Source organism: Mastigoproctus giganteus, chromosome 12, assembly GCF_048544385.1.
Source record: "Mastigoproctus giganteus isolate SK-2022 chromosome 12, ASM4854438v1, whole genome shotgun sequence".
NCBI classification, from domain to species: Eukaryota; Metazoa; Arthropoda; class Arachnida; order Uropygi; family Thelyphonidae; genus Mastigoproctus; species Mastigoproctus giganteus.
The window spans coordinates 12,750,082-12,771,308 of NC_143586.1; the positions used below are offsets into that span (position 1 = coordinate 12,750,082).

The 21,227-nt window shown below is 40.0% G+C and overlaps 1 protein-coding gene across 1 annotated transcript in view; it reads right to left on the reverse strand.

Moving 5' to 3' along the window:
• The window catches only part of LOC150076706 (regulator of G protein signaling 7-like), a 71,756-nt gene extending 51,026 nt beyond the window's left edge, over positions 1 to 20,730 (reverse strand). The window contains exon 1 of the mRNA XM_090386907.1: positions 20,528 to 20,730. The gene's annotated coding sequence lies outside the window, so the exon portion shown is untranslated. The remainder of the gene's footprint in view (positions 1 to 20,527) is intronic.
• Positions 20,731 to 21,227: the final 497 nt, after the last annotated feature.

Consider the following 21,227-nt stretch of genomic DNA (forward strand, 5'->3'; position numbering starts at 1 on the left):
AACAATGCAAGGAAGAGGACTTTTTCTGCAATATATAGTGGAGGACAAAATAATGGAAACATCTGTGATAAGAGTTACAAGTATGCACTATTATGGTTTCGGGACCCTTTGCTTTTAAAATAGCTTGTATTCTACGTGTAATAAAACCAAATAAATGTTGATTCTTATGAGAAATATTTGGCTATTCTTCGTAGAAAATTACAAGCTCCTTGAGTGATGAAGGTGGAGGAAATCTGCTTCTCACTCTCCTCTCTAAATATACCTACAGTGGCTCAATAATGTTTAAGTCTAGTGATTGTGTAGGCAATGGGAGACGCTGAGCCTCAGTTTCATGCTCCCCAAACAAAAGTTAGCCACATCTAGCTATGTGTGTTGGAGCATTATTATCTTGAAACAATGTTTGCACTATGGGGTGAACCTGGTCACTCAGAATATCAAGGTAAACAGGAGCAGTAATTCACCAGTTCAGGATGATGAAAGGACCTAACGAATACCAAGATATTGCTGTCCAAACTATTGTTGATCCTCTTCCTCCATGTTTGACGGTTGGCACCAGACAGTCAGGATGATGCACTTCCTTTGGCAATCACCAAATTCTCCCTGATGTTGAAAAAAGTTTGAATGATGATTCGTCTGAAAATATAAAATGTTTTCAATCTTCAAGTGTCCACTTTTTGTGCTCCTTACACCCCTGCACCCTTTTTCTAGCATTACCATCAGTAACGAATGGCTTGGCAATAGCAGCTATGTAAAAAAATTCAGCTTTAGAAGTTCTTGCAGAACTGTTTTCTTGAAACTGTATTACTGAGACTCACATTAACTTCTGCAAGCGTTTCTAGGTACTCTTAGACGCCTTTTCGGTGTCTGACCGTCTCCTTCAGTCAGCTTCAATTTTCTTCCACAATTTTTCCTATCGGATTGCGAATGGATTGATTGCTGAAAACGAAGCTGTTAAGATGAAAGTTGACATGCAGCAGACAAGAATCGATGACTTAAAAACTATGCCCACATCTGCTCTCTTTGAACGTAGTTTATCCTGAAAACTTATCTGAGAATATTGCACAATCCATTTCCAAAATTTATATTAACAAAACAAACAGCTCGCAATCTGCTAATGCAAAGACGACATTTTGCAGAAAACCACAACATTTATTATTCTCAAAGGCGTCTAAAAGTTTTACTCTTATTCTGTTGTTAAAGAACGTGTTGTCAAAACCTTAAAGAAAGATTTGAAAGAAGTTAAAGCTCTCCAATTTTATTAAAAATAAAAGTATAATTTTAGAAACTAATTCCAGTAAAGATTCAGACACCATCTCGTTCTCAAAGGTTTTGTCTGATGGCGATATCACTCCTAAAATCCCTAAGAATTAAATCCAACCCTGTTCGTATTCAATATTGAACATGATTTAATCAAGGAGGAAATACTTGATTTCTCCTTCAATAACCTGACAGACTAATTTTACAAATGAAGAAATCTCACAAGCGATCACTTTCCAATTTAAGACTAGCTCCAAATCAAGGAACACTTCTAACGGGAGGGGTTGGCTTTACCCCATATATTTTTTTCAGCTATATCTACTCTAGATAGGTCATTTATTGGGCGGACTGCTTGCCGATTTTATTCTTGACTCGGCGCACTAAGGCCTTAGTTGCTAATGCACCATTAAAGGCCAAAAACCAACCAACCGTTTAAGCCTTCCATTGCTGTGACGAAGTGTTATTGTTGTCTTGCTTTCGGGCACACTTCAGGCACTTGTAAATAGGAAAGCCCTTGAGGACAATGTGGCAAACAAGACATGTCTCTAATGTCCTCAATAGCCTCTTCATAATCTCATACATCATTCCTCAACAGCTCTTCATAATCTCATTCATCCTCAATAGCCTCTTTATAATCTCATACGTTACTGTCTTAGGAATCCTTTGGAACTCTTTGGAATCATTTTATTCTTTCCATTTTCTCTGATTTTCCTGGAGGAAACCTAGAAGATTCTGCTTCTCTTACGGCTTAATAACTTGCACTGAAGATTAAAAACATCACCTTTATTATAATTCAGAAATATACGCATAAAAATAAATTAAATATTAACTGTACATCTTGGCGGAACAATGTACTCTCTTCTACTCGGAAACTTGAGCAAAAAGCCAGAAGAAAATTTCAGCGTGAACGGCGTACTTGACCTCAAGAACTCCTTAACAGATTACATGAAAATACAAAATCTCAAACAAAAGAAAATACATAAAAATTGATTTATCAAAGTAAATTGCAATTCTAGCGTAATATGATCCGTATCTCTGAGAGTAATAATCCTTGGGGGGGGTTATTTATAATATTGCTAAAAATATGATGATCTTAAGTGACTCCATTACCTTGAATAGTGTGGAAAGTCTTACACTAACCGAGTTCATAAATACCATCTGGGATCAACTGCTGCCAATGATGATCTTTCTCTTGACACTTCATACCATCTATCTACTGTATTTGAGAGTTAAACCAAAAACACCTTCCTTTAGAAGAATTAGGAATTACTTGTCGATCGCTGTCATCACTAAAAGCCAGACAATTCACAGATCTTCCTCCCGGAGTTTACCCCTAAGCGATCAATTCCGCGTCTCTTCACTGGGAATCTCGTTCTTGATGAGTGGCTGCTTATGATGACCGATTTTAAGAGGTACAGCAATTGTGATCTTGGTTAATGGAAACTCAAGGTCTGATTTACAACTGCATGCTAACAAAGTACTTCTTGAACTATTAATGAAAATTATCCTCAAGCAAACCCAAGGATATCGTTTTTAAACATAAATTGGACTATTGCAATCAACCGGTTGTAAAACTTGACTACAAATCACTTCCACTTGTCAGAAGCATCAAAATTTTAGCATTAGCATTAGTAGAGGCATATGATGGAAGAAAGCAACCTTATGCAGCATCAGCCAAAAAAAAACCACTCCCATTTCACCCCTCCGTTCGTTCGAAATACCTGTCCAGCTGAGCCTTAAATTTATTTAGGCTATCAACTTCCACAACAAGGGATGGAAGTCTGTTCCACCAACCAACTATTTGCTGTGATAATTCCAATTATAACTTATATTGCTGCCAGTCTTTAGTTTAGAGGTAGCACTTAAAATTCTACAAACTAAGTTATCCACTATTCAGCATTGTTTTCTTCTTGTCCTTCTTCACATTTGCCAAACAACATCAACACCATCTCTACAGATTCTGGGAGCACTTTACCACTGGACCTGCATGTTGCATTTAGAGGTCATTGTTTATATCCGCAAAGGCATTTCTATGGAATTTCAGAGATTCGTTATCAACCGTCAAGTTGATCCCAAAATCAAACGAATCCAGATGCTGAAATATATCATTGGATATCTGGAAGCTGGAATTCTACAGAAAAAGGAGCCATCATTAAAAAAATTCGTTTCTACAGAAATCTCCTACAGAAAATTGTCAGGTATTTGCAACTTTGTTTCCCAAAATGAAACTCATTATTTCTTAGGTCTAAAGAAACGGCGAAGAACTTATTTTTAACTGCAAAAAAGAAGAAATTAAATACAGGACTTGTCTGGTTTTGTAGCGAATGATGCGCAATAAAGAACAACCACTTTTCTGCTGAACATCGCACAGCTGTGGGAAGACAAGCAGCTGCAACCCATTCGCTAATATGACGGTCGATATTTGTTGTGGGAGATCTTTTTCGTGTTTCTGTTAGCTCGAATTTCATTTAACGAGAGGCAAACCTGAATTCTGATTGTCCAATATTTAAAAGGTTTGTTTTTGCCTGATTATCGTGAGGTCCGTATATTATGTCTGTAAATCGTGCTGTGCGCTTTCTCTTGTCACCTTATGTACACACTATAATGCCAAAAGTAGCTGGACGTGTTTAAAAGGAACCCTATTGATACAATATTTGATGCTGTCGATCCATTTTGGTTTTAATACCCATTGTATCCTCGTTAGTAGGCTCAAAACGAATTTTTGATAATAGGAAGGTGGTATTTTGGCCCATTCCTCTTTTAACACATCAATCAATTCAGCAACTGATTGCGGAAATGTTATTGAGAGTAGACATCTGAGGATTTAATTAACAAGTGCAGAGCAATGTTGAGAAAAAGTCGCGAATTATGATTGAAATTGAAAATGTCTGCAATTCTGCCTTGACACGATAGCGAGGAGTACTTGATAATAGCCAATGTCTTATAATGGGGGATTTTAACTTTCCAGATGTTAACTGGAACTTGTGGATTGGTCAATCACCCATTAGCAAGGCTTTTGAGGGTTTATTCGATGACTGTTTTCTACAGCAGCATTTTAGAGAAGCAACAAGAGAAAGCAATACTCTTGGTTTGATTATCATCAGCGATTCTTCATGCATTAAAAATCTACTGGTAAAAGAACCACACTCAGGGTGGCAGTGATCACAATGTGCTGATGTGGGATTAAATTAACTACTGTCAAAGGCAAGGGATATTGCTTTGACCGTAGTTAAGGAAGTATTCAGGGAAGCAATGGTAGCAGCTATTGGGCTTTTCATACCAAATAAGGAATACCGTTCAGGTATTTTTGAGTTGGTATGAATTATTAGAACTAAATTGATGTCAGATGAGCTGATGAGACTTGTGGCAAGAAAGAAAAATGCGTGCAATGCGTATAAATTAATAGGTGGTACAGTAGCCTCTGCTAGATGTAAACTATTCTGCAATCAAGTCACAAAGGAGGTTAGGCAAGCCAAGGCACATTTAGAAGAAGTTTCTGCAAATATTGCAAAGAACAGCAGCAAATTCTTAGATTTCAATTGGACCACTGGATGTCAATGATTAAACTGTTCATGACACTGCTCAAGTTGCTGACAAACTGAATAAGAATTTTGCATCAACATTCACACGTGAGGAAAAGGGATGGCAGAAGTGAGTCAAATTCGAGCGGGGAGCTAAATTATTTTGTGATAACTGAGAGGAAAATAGAGGAGAAATTGTTCAGCTAAACATAAAAGAATGCACCTGGAGTGAATGGGATTTATCTCTCTAATTATATTAATGGAAGCAATAAAAAGATAAGCAAGCAAACGTTTTTCCGTGGTTATGAAAGTATTCTTGGATTCGCTGGCGGTCCCAATGGACTGAATAAAATGTTTCCCCAATTCACAAATGGTGATCAAAAGAAGACATGATTTATTACAGACCTGTTAGCTTAACTTCTTTTCCTAGAAAAATAATGGTGCCTCTGGTTAAAGAAGTAATGCAGTGCATCTAGAGAGGAGTGCAGTTAACGTGCGATAACGTTTGACTAATCTGATTTGATAATATGATGCAGTTCCAAAGGAAAAAATAAGTTTGATATCATATACTTGGATTTAAAGAAATTTTTTGATAAATAAAAGACTGCTGTACAAATTGGAGCAGTGTGGCATTAGGGGTAAGTTACTGCTATGGATAAAGGGAGGAGTGATTGGAATAAGATAGAAAATGGTGGTTATTAATGGGCACTGCTCATCTTGGAGGACTAATGTTATTAGTGGCGTCCTCCAGGTTCAGTGCTGGGCCCATTGCTGTTTTATATACACACACACACTGACCAAAAAATTATGATCCTTCATTCAATATCGAATCGGGCTGCCTTTGTTCCAAAAACAGCAAGTGTACCGTGCGGCACGAATTTATAAGGTGATTTAGTACCTTTTTGGCCCATTTGTAACCATTTTTCGAAGAAAATATCGCATGGCTGTGAAAAACTGAAGGGAGAAGACTTCATAGCCGAATATATCTCTCCAACATATCCCACGCATTCTCAGTAGGACTGAGATCGTGTGAACGTGGGATGGTGATGGAAATCAGTACGATTTATACCTGCACGATGCGCTGTTGCATTGTCATCCATAAAGTTACCATGACCTTCAGATAAAAATTTAACATTGCTGGGTGCAATAGATCTGATACAAAATTCAAGTACTCCCTGGATGACACTCGACCTTCCACCGGTATGAACCGACCCAGTCCATGCCAACAAAACATTCCCCCAAACAAAGCTCAGCCACTCTAAAAAAAACAGAACTGTTTCTCACAAGACAAGAGTCTCACTCAGCATCCAAGGCCACAGACTTGACGTGTGCATAGTCGACATCACCCCTCCCACAGTTAAGAACACTTTACAAGAGGTCTCCAACTGGATCATTAATCAATGCCACCCCCAAAGCAACATTACTTGCGTGTGGAGACTTTAATATTAGCTCAGGCCAACACAGTCTTCACAGATCTAATCTGGCTGCAGCAGTCTGACCCTCCAGAATTTTGCCCCTACCAGAGAAACTAACCTGTTAGACCTAATCTATGCAACAGACACCCTCACCTTTGACAGCCAGCCTGAAAAACCCTTCATGTCAGACCATCTACCAGTAGTCCTCATTCTTCCAATCACTTCCAAGACAACCTAGCAACATTAGGCTCCTATTAAGAAGACAGCGATTAGCCTTTCACTTCTCAATTCACAGAAATGCTGCTTTGCAGTATCCATTTTTCCTTGGGAAGTCCTAAACCGATGTCACCCACAGCTTGGCTTGCACTTTCTTACCTGCTGGCTGAAGTCTATTGCTCGAACTGCAGCGTCAAAAACAGTTCCAATCTCTTGTCGGAGAAAAGCATGGTGGACCCAACAGCTCATCCTTGAATTTCAGAATAAACAAAGGCTACGCGAAAAATGGAAAGCAACATCAGACCCACTAGACAGGATTGCATACTCAAGGACTCGTGCCTAGTTCAATAGAGGCAAATATAAAGGCATGAAAGCCTACATCGACAAAACAATCAAGATCGGGAAGGCACAGTTTAAGTCAAGGCATGATAAATTCCCTTAACAACTTAATCCGATCGAATGGCTAGACTACCTCACAAGATTTAAGGCAAAGTCAGTATCACACCTTAAGAGCATTCACAACAGTTGTCAGCGAGATGCCTCACTTCAATCTTCATTACGAAAAGAGAGCTTATCCAGGCCATCAATGATATGCCACCAATGTCTTTCACCGGATATGATGGGGGTCCCACAATTCATCCTTAAGAGCGTTAGTGTTTTCATCATTGATGCACTCCTAGCAATCCTTAATGGAATCCTCACAACGCAAAGTTTTCCAACAGCCTGGAACCAATATATTGTCCGACCAATCGCCAAAACACAAGGCGTGACCTCAGTTTCACAATTCAGGCCAATAACGAAAGCCTCATATCTCCTAAACGTCGTGGAAAAGCGCCTACTTCCCATCCTAACCAACCAGATTCTCCCACGTGAGTCACCATTTATTCCTATGCCTTGAAACGCAGGTCCACCGTTACCAACTTGCTGGCAACCACCAACACCATTCTGGGGGGGGGGGCTCTGCAAGATAGGGCTGAGATGGCAATTGCTTATCTGGATATCTAGTCTGCATTCAACAGCATAGACATCAGGCCCCTCCTGCAACTTTGTGAGGAAGGATACCAGATCAAAGGCAATATACTGGAATTCTTGAAGTCGCTACTTACGACCAGGATCCTTCACCTGACTGTGAATAAAAAATCATTCACAAGGAAAGTATCCCCAGGGCGGAGTTCTTTCAGGGCCCCTCTTTACGGCTGCCGTCCACCCATTCCTGTGCCAGAAAACAGAATATATCAGTTATGCAGACGATTTAAAGCTCCTCTATCGGATCCACGGGACCGTCCAACCTCATTCTGTTTCCGAAACCATCATTAACAGCCTTAAGAATACATATTTAGCACAGTTTTCTCTTAATATAAATCCAAATAAATCCGCACAAATGGCGTTTTCACTTAAACCAAACCATACGCAACTAAACCTGGAAATCCATGAGTGCCCCATCACCCCAATAACCACGCATAGAGATCTCGGCGTTATCTTCGACCCTAAACTCAGCTTCAAACACCATGTTGTAGATATTCACAACAAGGTCTGCAGATCTAGATGGCTTGTCAAACAATACCTCCATCATGTCACAGAGCCTGAGTACACGCTCCAATACATATATTGGTTTCTGCAGCCAGTCATCACCTACGGATCGGAAATCTGGGCGTCAGCAACGAAAACCACTCTAAAAACCATTGCTTCTGATGAGTACTGGCTTCTTCGGTGGATCCTCTTCAAGCATAAACTGCCACCCTTCACACATACTTAAGACATTGCCAAAGTAGTTCATTACAGAAAAGTCATGGAACGGATCTTCGCCCTCCGCTTACTCGTCACAATTTAAACGATAGCAGGTGAAATCAATACGCCAAGTTTTTGGTAGATGAAATTGGAAGATCCCCCCCCTCCCCCGAAACCCTTAAGAGCTCCTCTCTGTGCAGTCTGTGGCGTGGAGGCTCAAGATAGGCGATAGATTCCTGCCCATAGAGATGCTCCACAACATCCAGGAGATGGATGCGGACTACAAAAAGTTCATAGAGGACAAATCCTACAGAAGACGCATCATGAGGGAACAGCTTTGTCTTCAGCTGAGTGACTACCATCGTTTTTTTTATCGCGCATGTTCTTTCATTTCCCATGTTAATATAATGTATAATTTTTATATTATACGTTTTATGTAATTTTTCCTGTATTGGTTAATTTTATATTAAATCCCTAGCATTGTCGCTGTTATGGGTATTATTGCATCAGGCATCCATGTTCACTGCCTGCAATAAAGATATTATATATATACCACCTCCAGATACTTGGATCATCTTAACAAGGCAAGCAGGATCCATCGCTTCGTGAGATTCTCGCCGCACTCCAAGCCTACCATCAGTGCAAAACAAAGAGTATCGTGATTCGTCTGACCACATGACTTTCTTCCATTGTTCCATTGTCCAATCACAACGTTCTCCATACTACTGAAAGCGAATTTTTCTGTTTTTCTTTGAAACAAGTCGCTTCCGAATAGGCAGGCAACTGGCAATGCCCAATGTCTTCAATTCTCTACGAATGGTACTAGTTCATCCTATTTTTCCATAGTCCTCCTTAGAATAATATGGCTTCGCTCTATTGTTTTTCTGCCACAATTAGGCCTTTGATACATGGAAGCATATCTTGCTTTCTTGTCATAAAAAGCATTCGTGATGGATGCTTTGAGAAGCCGGTTATGTCTTTCTGTTCTTAAATTGTGGCTTCTGCTGAACGTGTACCTATACAGGAATTTTTCCAGTAGGGATAAAGAGGTAATTATCCGATTGTAACAAAACATTGGTTAGGCCGTAATTTGAGTACTGCATACAAGGCTGGAGGCCTAATTTTAGGAAGAACGTGGATCTGTTGGAATGGATGCAGAAAAGAACAACAGGATTGCAGAGAGAGAAGAAAAGTATCCAGACGCTGCAATTTTGCAAATTTCAGGGTCTGGATACTAGGAACTTGTATCCTAGGAACAAGTATCCAGACTGGGTTGAGAAGATTGGGTTGAGGACTTTTCACTATTATTACTAATTAGCACAGATGAAGAAGAAATATAACTAACCAGTCATTGATATATATACAATTATCATTCAAAAGCATCAAAAGAAAGAAAGAAAATATTGATTTAATGTGATTTTTGAACTGTTCGTGTGTTATTTTGTAAGTTATGATCTGTCACCCTTCATTTTGGTTTTGTATTTTGGTAAACAAATGTTCACACTTGTTCCATTGCAGCAGCTCAAGACCGGTTATTCGGCCATGGTGTGAAAAGAAGTCCAAAATAATTTCTCCTGTCCAGGAGGGATTCGAATCCAGATCTTTTTTCTCCACGATGGAGAAAGATACCGATTTCTAATTACTGTCAACGACTGGGCTTGGGAGGATGTGGTTCCAGTCCCAAATGCAGAGAAATGACAGGCAAAAAAAAAAAAACTTTTGGGACTTAACTATCGAAACAAAACAAACCTCTGTGATGTCTGTCTGATGCCATTTTAATCACAGAAGGTTAAAATTCTTTTAATTTTTCTTATTTTGATAATGTTTATAGGTTAAATTATGAATTCATATATTTAGAAATTATTTTATGGAAAGTTGAGGTACATTTTAATTTGGAAGTTTAATCCTGTTGTGTAGACCTCTTTAAGCAAAACAAAATCAAAGCCAGCAGGACTAGTCCCAATCGCAAAGGTGATTCGGGGATGGGGAATTTATCACCTTCGCATTGGATACAAAAAAAAAGATCTAGTTACCACTCTCTGACTCCAGGTACATATATCTACGAAAGAGGATATACAAAAGCGATTACCTTGTCCAATATAAATAAAATCTTGTCTGTAGTGACGTCAGATGGTGAAGACGAAGTCCTTTCGTGAAAGTACTCGTAAGAAAGATATTTTCAGAAAAGAACATTACATGGATGGGCAGATCTTTTTCTAGAACATACACTGGACCAACTTCCAAATCACCTTGAAGAAATGGCCACAGAGACATTAATATCCACTGTTTTCTCTTTCACCTCATGCATTTTTCTGAGCAGCTTATTCTAACACCAATCGCATAAGAACTTTCAGCAACACCATCCCTCTCAGAACAGCTGCGTCATGTTTCTTGTGACGTCATCGCAAGATGAATATTAGAACATTCTTCTGACACCGCTGTTCAATACAGTTGCTAATGCAAATGGCATTCACAATTTAGTTATATTTGCGGCAGCCAATATAACAGCGCGCACTTAACGATTTGCTGCTTTGCATTGTACGCGCAGATTCTTCTTATCAAACATAAGAAAGAAAATTGGAGTCCACAGCACCCTAGTGTAATAAATCGAGAGAAAACTTGCGAATTCCTAATTTAATGTCCTAATTTAGGGCTCTTAGGCACCGATTGGGAATTATTTAATTAATTAATAAATAAATATCACTAGCTGAACTAAGTTTAGTTATAATCTCCAAGTGTGTAGTAATTATCAATTTGTGACCTTTACGAGTGAGCCTTGGAACTACACGCGCTTACAAGACGATTATCGTAAGCAGCTCCGCATATCCCAACTGGCTGAGTTTGCTCCACCTGGAACAGCTCGAGGGCCGTCTTTGTCTTAATTTTAAGTCCATTCCAACTGTCATTAGCATTTCCATTCTCATTACAATAAAGCAATTCCCTGACCACATTCAATGTCGTATTCCATTTGCACAATCGTTGAAGTCATCGCAACGCTGAATAAATGTTTGGACTCGGATACAAACATTTGGATACAAAATAACGAAGTTATTTTGTATGCAAATGGTGAAGATGGATTCTCTTTTCCTGCAGCCGGAAACAAATATTTAGAAATCTTTAATGAATCAGCATTCAAATAAGTTGTATTTTTACAAGTGATACTTTGCAGAAGTTGCCTTAGGGGCTTGACATTGGGAGGATAATTCAAAACGTGTCGGACCCAGATCACCATCTTCTCCATCCAAAAGAGGGCAGTTAGATTAATCATTGACTCATCTCTTACAAAGTCTTTCTACTATCTCTTCCACTGTCTCTTCCAAACACGTGCTGCAGCCAGTCAGCATTCACTGTCCAACTCTAAATTCATTTTACATTTTCTGGAACATCATCACTTCACACATATTTCCTGAAAATTACAATCTATAGAAATCCAAGTCTAATCTCAACAAGTATCTTCTTTTATCTTCTCAACCTTCAACCCATGCATAATACTAAGTACTACAGATTCTAATAACTTTCGCATTTGGGGTTTTTATAAAAAGAAAGGTACTAATTGCTGAACTGTTGGCCTATCGAGAAAATAAAGTCTCCATTTCATTTCAATAGCGTTGGATGAGATTAAAGATTTGGATCTCTGAGGTCAGTGAAGCGTTTTCACTCCCATGTCTTCAAATGAAGTCACTACAGACTCTTCCTGTTCAATGTCATGCTGAAATGGAAAAGGGCCCTCCCCATACTGCGACGACAAGAGCCGAACAAAACAGTATTTATCATTGAGCCCTTCTCCAGGTGAAAGAAAATTTTCGTAGATCTATTTTGCAACCATCTCTCCTCAATTTGAATTTATGCTCCCTCATGTGTGCAGTCTTAGCAAGATGAAGAATGCCATTAGCATTGACCTTGCTCAATCCATTCAAAGCCTCGAACACGCCAATCAGATCTCCTCACAGGTGACTAGTTTCCAGACGCTGCAATTTGCAGAAGTGAAGTCTTTCTTGCTAACACCATCCTTTTGTTTCCCGTACAATTTCGTTGCCCTTCTCATTGCACTCCTTCCAGCAGATTCATATCCTTCCTAAGATGATGGTTCCAGACCTGTGTTGTTCATGTAACAAACCACCGAAATACTAGGAGCATATAAAATAAATTTTAGCGAATTTGAAGTATTGGTTAAGTCATCAATTGCGAACTTTATAAGTTCCAATTGATGGCTTAATACCCACCATCCATACGTCAGGAATAGATATAAAAAACGCAACTGCGTTCAGGGGCCAATCAATGAATATATTAAATGGATCGAGTTGTTGAGCACAGCGAAAGAGCAACACATTTTTAAATATTGAGTTTCATTTCGAAGAGTTCCCTCTACAAATCCGGCTGCGCAGTGGTTAATATATTATTAAGAGACCTTGAATGTCAAATTTTAATATATCGCCGCCTGGTGAGAAAGCATGTGAAGCTAAAATAATTGGAGAATTTTATGAATAGGAACTGCTTCTGTAATGTTTTAATAGCTGCTGGTCATTGTGTTTCCAGTGCGACAGTTGACGTACTGCCGTTAGATTGATGATGTCAGTGTGAGGCAGGGGGAGATTAGACCATCTTTCAGAACAGCAAAATTAAATCAAGGACGCTGCTCTTATTTCGTGAAAAGATCGCCGCCGGGACAAAGGGACCGGCGCTTTAAACTGTTGGTAGTTGGTGCAGCAATTTGGTTTCTGAAACGTTCCCGTGTGGATTTCTCCAGACATCCGGGCTCTTTGAAGTTCTTGGCAAGCCGTATTTCTTGAGATATGTGTGTGAAAACCCCCTGGAGTCACCTTGTTCTGTTTATTAGCTCGCCGGGATGGCGCTGCAAAGAGATTTTGTCCTTTAACGATCTCTTATCAGAATAAGGCTGTTGTGGAGTGACGTATATAGCCGTTTGCAAGCTCGGGCCATGAATCCCTTGAGGAGTTAAGAAAAAAAAGGGCGGACTGCGCTAAATATCGTAAAAGATGAATTGGACACACATGCCTTCGTTTCTCCTGTTGAACACACAACAAAATTCTGGTTTTTCTTCATACTTATGCAACAATTTTCAAATCGGTTGTGTTTATCTGCGTTTCTTTTATAAATTTGGATTTGCTGATTCGGAATCACCAAAAGAAAAGATCAAATTTATGAACCAAAAAGTTAAAAAGTATAAGTCTTCTTTGAATAAATCAAAAAACAATTTCTTTTAACATTTAAAAGGAATTCTGGTGGTCAGAGTGAGCATCCTGAATCAAGACCCAAATATAGTGGCCCATCAGAGCTTCAACCCACCCTCCCTGGTATCCTTCCTCCATTGACTGTATGTCCTATTAGAATTTCTCCCTGGTTGTTCACTAATGTCATCCACATTTGGTATGAAAAAAAAATTCAAGTGAGAGTGCAAGCAATAGAGCTTGATTGACATTCTGAGTCCCATTTTTACATGAATTTCACTCAACTTATCAATCACTAGAAAACCCAGCTTTTTTTGATACAGAGGTAGAAATACACTGGTGTGCAAAACTTAAGGACCAACACTATTTCTAAAGGTTACAACCATAAAATCTTTACTTAAGGTATTCTTTACTGGTGAGAGTAGATTCAGTCTCAGCAGCTATTCTGGACGTCAGCTAATCTGGTGAGAGGTTGGCACGCGGTATCACCCCGCAAACATCAATGAAAGGGATCGATATGGCGGTCGAGGTGTTCTCGTCTGGGGAGGCGTTATCTTGGATGGACGTACACAACTCCAGATACTGGAAGGCGGTACTGTAACCGGTGCACGCTACTGTACTGAGGTAATCCTTCCTCATATGCGTCTGTTCCGAGGTGCCATTGGCCCCGAATTCGTGTTTATGGATGATAACGTTACACACCATCGCACCACAGCTCGGATATGCTTTTGAAACGTGAAGACATTGTTCGTATTGATTGGTCTGCCCGTTTCTCCTGATCTAAATCCCATCGAACACACATGGGACGCTCTGGGGAGACGCCTAGCTGCACGTCCACACCCATCAGAAAATGTTCGCCAGCTGAAGATGGCGCTGACAGAGGAATGGACGATGTTACCCCAAGAACGTATCAACAACATTGTTCTAAGGACAGGCGGTGCAAAGCCTGCATCGACATTAGGGATGGCCATATCTCCACCTGAGGACCACCTCTTCCCTTTGTTCCATCTTTGGCAGTGATGTATCTGTATCATGGCAGGCAGCCAGTGCTATGTTGCCATTTTTGAATAATGTCCCTCTGTAAAGGCCACTCCTATTGGGAAGCTACAGGTGAAAACCTGACTGGTCCTTAAATTTTGCACACCAGTGTATGATATGCTTATATCAAGAGTGATTAGAATTCAGGGTAAATAGAGATAATTGATCTTGTCTGGAAATTTGGGTTTTATCGTTTTATTTTATGAAGATAAGCACGAAGTAGTAGACTCTTTTTTGAAGATATAAAACAAGATTAAGTTTCAGAAAGGTTGAAATTAAGTTTTTTTTCTTCCTTGAGAATTACCTGAAGATTGGTATTTCAGGATTTGGTGGTGGATATTCCAGAAGTTTAAGCTTTTGTGCAGAGCTAGGCTTCTCAAACAGGAAGATGGAACGTTACTGCTATCATCAGCAAAGTTTTGGATTGGATTCCGAGACAGTGGAAGAAGATCATTAATGTACAAGAATGGGATCCCAAGAAAGGTGGGATAAAGATTCCGTGTCCCGTAGTTGACAATTACGGGGCACGGGTTCTACCGTTTCTTTAACGCATTCTTCCAAGTTTTTATAAACCAGTTGAACAAACTAAATCTCTCTTTAATCTGTATGGAACGGTAAGATCGAATTTTAGTGGAATCAAAAGTACTATACTACCAGCCAGCATACACGGGTTAATCAAAAGTTCGGGGAATAATCTTATAATTTTTGAACGCACAGAGAACGCACAAAGAGTGTGAGTGAGACTTACATTCAAGATAAACTCGAAAAGACAACCACAGCAACACATGAAATGTCCCATTAAAGTTCATTGAGGTGATGCTCTGAATGAAAAAAAGAAGTGACTCTGCAACTTTTAGCCTACAAAAACATTCCCGTCATTCCACACCCACCTTATTCTTCTGTTTTGGCCCAATGCGATTTTTATCTATTCCCAGTATTAAAACAGGACATGAAAGAAAAGTGATTTCAACAGAATCAAGAAATTGAAAGAATCACGAACACTCCTAAGTGAATTCACAGCAGATGGAAGAACTATGTGGTTGCAGAAGAAGATTATATCGAAGAATATCAACCTCAGTCCTCAATAATAATGATGCACTATCGCAATAGCTGTTGATCTTTAAAGAACTTGAATAAGTACGAATGATTCTCACGAGATCTAACAAATGAGTTTGGGAGTTGAAAAGTCTCCTAAGAGGCCCAAGCGATACTTTACACGACACTTAGTTCCTTGAAAGCGCCAAAAATAAATTGTGACTTGAAAGGAATTCGTCGATTCTGTGTTACTCGGCGTGAATACTTATCCGAGTGCAGTCCCGGCTACCGACATCCCTTGTAGAACTGGCGTTGTAAAATTGGAAGGAATCTCCATCGACCGTCAAATGAGTGCCGAAGTATTGCGCTAACAAAATGAAAAATCGAATTTTTACTTGTACTGAAGAGCCGCTTTTCTCTGGCGAACAAAACCAGATCACAACCACCGTTACACGACGAATAATCGATACCCAACCCGAAACAACACTTTCCAGTTGCGAAATTGGAAAGCTTAACAATTCCTGTATAATTCTAATTGAAAAAAAATATATAAAGCTTCTACAGAAAACTAATTAAGAGCTGTATGTATAATTGGAATCACTTCTAACCATCCCTTCAATGTTAAAATGAGTCTACCGACTCTAAACCATTTTTTAATAGTTAGTCACAACAAAACGGCATTTTGGTCCATTCCTCCTTCTAATAAGAGTCAGTCCAGATACTGATTACAGCGTATTAGCCTGGCCAGAAGTATAAATCCCAAATCACCCTAAAGATATTCACTGGGGAACCAGGATACTAGTGGAACTGCACACCTCCGTGTCCTCAAACAAATCAGTACAGGCTGTGGAGTATGGTGCTTTATGATGATGAAACAGAAATGGATCTTTGGAGTCTGACGATAAGAACTTTTTTGTGCATAATACTGAAAGCTGCAATTTCCTATGCTTTTGAAATCCCTAAACTGGAGTAATATTAGCACCAGGAAAGTCAGGAATATTAGAACCATGGGCAGTTTCGGACAATTGAAATATGGAAGAAAAACCACTGAGATTATCGCATCTAGAATTACAATGTATTGTGATGTCAAAAGGTAGATTTAAGAATTCGAAGAGAACATTGGGATCTTAAATATGGTTTTCTGCGTAATTGGAAGGCTGGTGGTAAGGAAATATCAATCGGATTCTACAAAAGTTGATATGCAGGCTGGAATTAAATTTTAATACTTCTCTTTTAATCATGGCGGCATTAGATGGATGGTTTCGCACATATATGTGTCCTAGAATTTCATTAGCGTACATTTACCTTTTCAAAAAGTACTGAAAAATGAAGTCTTTTAATATGCCGTGAACCCCTTAGCAGCAAATATTGAACTAATTGAGTTAGACAGGGAGCGCATATTCAGGGACCGTGATGATGGATTTTTACCTCTATTGTCACCAGATGATAGCAATGCCACTCAGGTTCTGTAGCACCCAATCAGGCGTTTGAACGTGGGGACCGGATAATTCGTCAGCAAATTGTGGTTGATGGATTTTCTTCTTGAATATGGTGTTAGCCCATCTTTAGAACATTCAGCATCAAGAAGTTTGGCTATGCAATTTCTTCAACAGGACAATACATACTACTGTTGTTGTCGGCAAAGAGTTTCTCTGCAATGTCGAGATGCTTCCCTAGTCTGCTAAGTCGACACTCTTCTCCTGTTCTACATGTCTGGGATATGACAAGACTAACTGAGAGCGTCAATGACGAAAGGAAATTTTATGAGCCTTTTTCACAACGTGTCTGAGTTAGTCGGTCTCAGGCGAGGGTTGTAGTTGGGTTTAAGGAGCACCAGCGACTGAGGCCATATTGCTCCACGTATATTATCTGTAAATTGCGTGTGTTCTATGGTGGAATTCCTGTTTTGCTGGACGAAAAACCCGAGTTTCTGGGAGAAAAACCCATGCTATCCTCGTCTGAGACCGATTAACTCAGCAAGATTGTGAAAAAGGCTCAAAAATTCTTCATGTCATCGACGGGACTCGAACTCAGGTCTTTTCCACCTGGTGCGGGGAAAACGGCGATCCAACCAACTGTGCTATCCATGAGAGCCTCAGGCGAGGATAGCATGGTTTTCTCTCCCGAAAACTCCAATTTTTCGCCTAACAAAACAGAAAATCGACCTCAGAATACACGCAATTTATAGACAGTACACACGAAGCAATATGGCTCTAGTCACTGATGCTCCTAAAACCCTACAACAACAACAGCCAACTTAAAGCCATTCCCGAACCAGCCAAAATCGTTGCGCATTTGAAGGACAGTTAACTCAAGGAATCCGTCATTCAAAACGGTTGCGAAATCGCTTTCAGTCATACAACTGGAAGTTGCGTCAGGTAAAAAAAAAGACTGAGGTTAATCAATGACCCATCTTTTGCAAAGTCTCTCCACTCTGTTTCTGCTGCATACCATCTTTACAGATACTTCCATGGGTAGTATTCTTCTAAATTGGGTATCTATAATTGCTCCTCTCGCTTCCAAACCAGTCCGAATATATCTACTAAAAATTACAAAAATCTAATCAATTACAGAATTCTTATAAATCCTTAGACAATGTGCAATTCATATCGGCTGCAACTGAGACAAAAAGAGAAGCGCATACCAAGCAGACAAACCAGAGGAAAAGATTCTAGTATTTATTCACGAAAAATAATTGGACAATTTTTACAGTCTAAGGTGTAAACTCTAAGAACTAAAGGTCTAAATAGAAATTAAACTTGAATGCAAAGTTCTACATTTGGATCATGATAGTCCCAAGTTAAATTTATCAACTGGAGGAAGGATAGTTCAATCAACACTGTCGAAGACAAAAAAAAGATCTTGGAGAGTGCAGGCTGATAGAACGCAAATGGATGCTGTTAATAATACGTAACAGAATTTTGCCATTAGCCATAAAGAGATTATTAATCCGCTGTGCAAATAAGTGACATAGTATGTCACTATGTAGAAATGAGTGGTCAGTGGCCAAACCTTGAGTACACATCTGGAAGCTTAGAAAGAAGAGTGGTTGTGGATGGAATGAGATATTTATACAAGAAAAGACTAGAGTCTGCAAAGCTGCAAGTTGCAAAGTTCGGAAAGCTGCAAAGTTCGGAAACTAAGCATGTTTTTGATGTTTATTTAACACCTCAGAACTTGGACACAAATTACTAAGAGGGAAACCCAAAGAAATTTATTAATAAATAATCATTACTCATGCTTTTATTTTCAATTATATTGAATCAGTCCATATTTCTTCATTTAACCTTGTTTAACGCACGAGAACGTACAGTAGGTAAGAACAGGTACACTGGTTGACAAAATAAATTAACAGAAGACGTAGAAAAATTGCTACCATAGAATAATAATGAAATGAGGAGACAGCGAGAAACTTCGGACAGGCATAAGGGACTTTATATAAGAATTAAAAAAAAGGTAACATTACAGAAGTCGATACAAGATGCTCGAAGACATGGTCACGTGACATCAGTATGGCGTATGATCCCCTCCAACGGATAAACAGGCCTGACAGTGGTGAACCATGCTCGCTAAAGGGTGTCTATAAGGTTTTATGATAATTAATTCCATTCTTGCACCAGCGCACACCTTAGCTTAACAACTGACCAAGGAGTCAGCAGTTGGCGAGCAATGCGATGCTGAAGGGCATCCCACACATGTAGGCTGAAACAGGACCCATCAGAGAACAGAACTGCACCCCATTTGTCACGGCTCCAAGTCATATGTTCATCGCACCATTTTCGACTAGTTCTGCGATGGTACAGTTCATGTTCAGGATTAATGGGATACAAACCACTGGTTTCCTTGAGTAGAGTCCACTTGAATTGAGCCTTCTTAACCGAGTCGGGTTGGAAATGTTTTCACCTGTGGCCACAGCAACCTCAAGAGACAGTTGATGACAGGACATCGTTGGGTTCCTTCTTGTTGATAGAGTCAGATAGCGGTTTGTTCTCGTTGATATAGTCCTCGGGCAACTTGGCCAGCTCTTCTTGTAACGGTTCCTGTCTCCTGAAACTGCTTCCATAGTGCCAAAACGGCACTGCGTGCCACTTTAAGCCAATGTGTCACCTCCGCTGCGACTGCCCGGCATCAAGTCGTTCAACGGCCCACCATCTCAAAGAATTATCTAAACGACGATGAGTGCCATCCTGAGTACTTACAGATGTAGCTAATCCACTGATCAAAGCAAAAAATGGGAATGAAGTGATGTGGTCGCAACCCGTGTTCATTCCAGAGATTTCCCCTTTATAAGATTCAAGCGTTTGCTAATTCCCTTCCCTTAAAATCTGGTGTATTCGGTTTGCTATCTATTAATTTAAAATTAAAATTTTATAAATTTTCTTTTGGATAGAATTTAAGAGCAATGAAATCCTAGAGTCCAGTGGTCCAGTCCAGTCCAGTATACACTCTAGGATTAAGAACAGTACGATGTTATTGTATTATGATTTAAATCGCATAAACAGATATAATAAATATCGTGGTACGTTTTCAACGTAGTTGGATAACACCAGGATTCATAAATACAATTCGAAACGTATAAAATTCACAAACATTATTTACACGACACTCTTAAAAACATAAAACTCTAAAGAACATAATTTACACGTTAATGGAAAGAACTCTCCATTAACAGCAATAATCTGGAGAGAACTGCTAGTAAGATTAGCACTCGGCCTGGGGGAGTCTCCATCTTAGGGTCATCAACGGATCCTTTAATCACTCGATGAAATGATACCTTAATTAGGGGTGGTCAGGGTGAAATGGTTCTTTCCAATAACATTGAAAGACTGGGGCAAGAAACTACAACTCACCTGTGAGCGGATAAGAACACACGCTTGGAGGTCACCCGACTGTTTCGTATAACTACTTGCGTTCCATGGCAGCCTGCCACTTACCCTTACGTAGACCGGTCCCCTCACTTTGTACGTAGATGGGTGCGTGTCACAACCCCGGGAGTCACGAAACTGGCGACGTCAATCCCGTGCACAGAGAGATTCCCTCACCCTCTAACTGTTGGTGTGCAGTTGGGACTGTTCCAAGGTGCCTACCTGATGGGGAATTTTTAAATGTCACGTGAGTTATGACTTACCTCCTTCCCGGCGTCGAGATCCTTCCAACGTCAACCCTGAATGTTCGTTTGGCGTTCGTAATCCGCTGGCACGGGGGAAGTGCGACACCCGACAACGTCCGAGCTCCCACTGAGAACGAAGCTAAATGTGCTCCGCAAATATCGACCGCCTCGGTAACCTCTACGGCCAGCGTTCCGAGTTACAATGCGGATGGCGCGAGTAGAGCGAGACATCTACTAATGCCAGCAGCCAAAAGGATGCAGACGGCTGCGAAGTGGAAAAGGCGAGACCTGGATGGATGCGAAACGGAACAGAAATGTGTCGGCTGCTCATCAGCAGACTGTCAACCCTTGCCAATTGGATTGACAGTCTCTGCAGGGCGCTGCAACACGAACTCTCAACTTCCCCCAGTCTTCACTGTGCTCGAGAAAAGTGCAGGGGCCTAGAATGCTCCAATAACGCACCCCAAACGATACTCGCGCAGTACCTGGCTAGAAATAATGCAGATTATTTGATATTAACGGAATTGATAAAAAAGAAAAAAAAAGTATTTGCTGCAGTGTATTCGGAATACGACTGACACTGGAAAAAAAAACACGCTGCCCTCGCCTGAGACCGGCTAAATCGGCCACTTTGTAGAAAAGGCCCATAAATATTTCTCGCGTTATTTATGGGATTTGAACTCAGGTCTTTTAAAGCGGATGTAGGGAGGACGTTGAA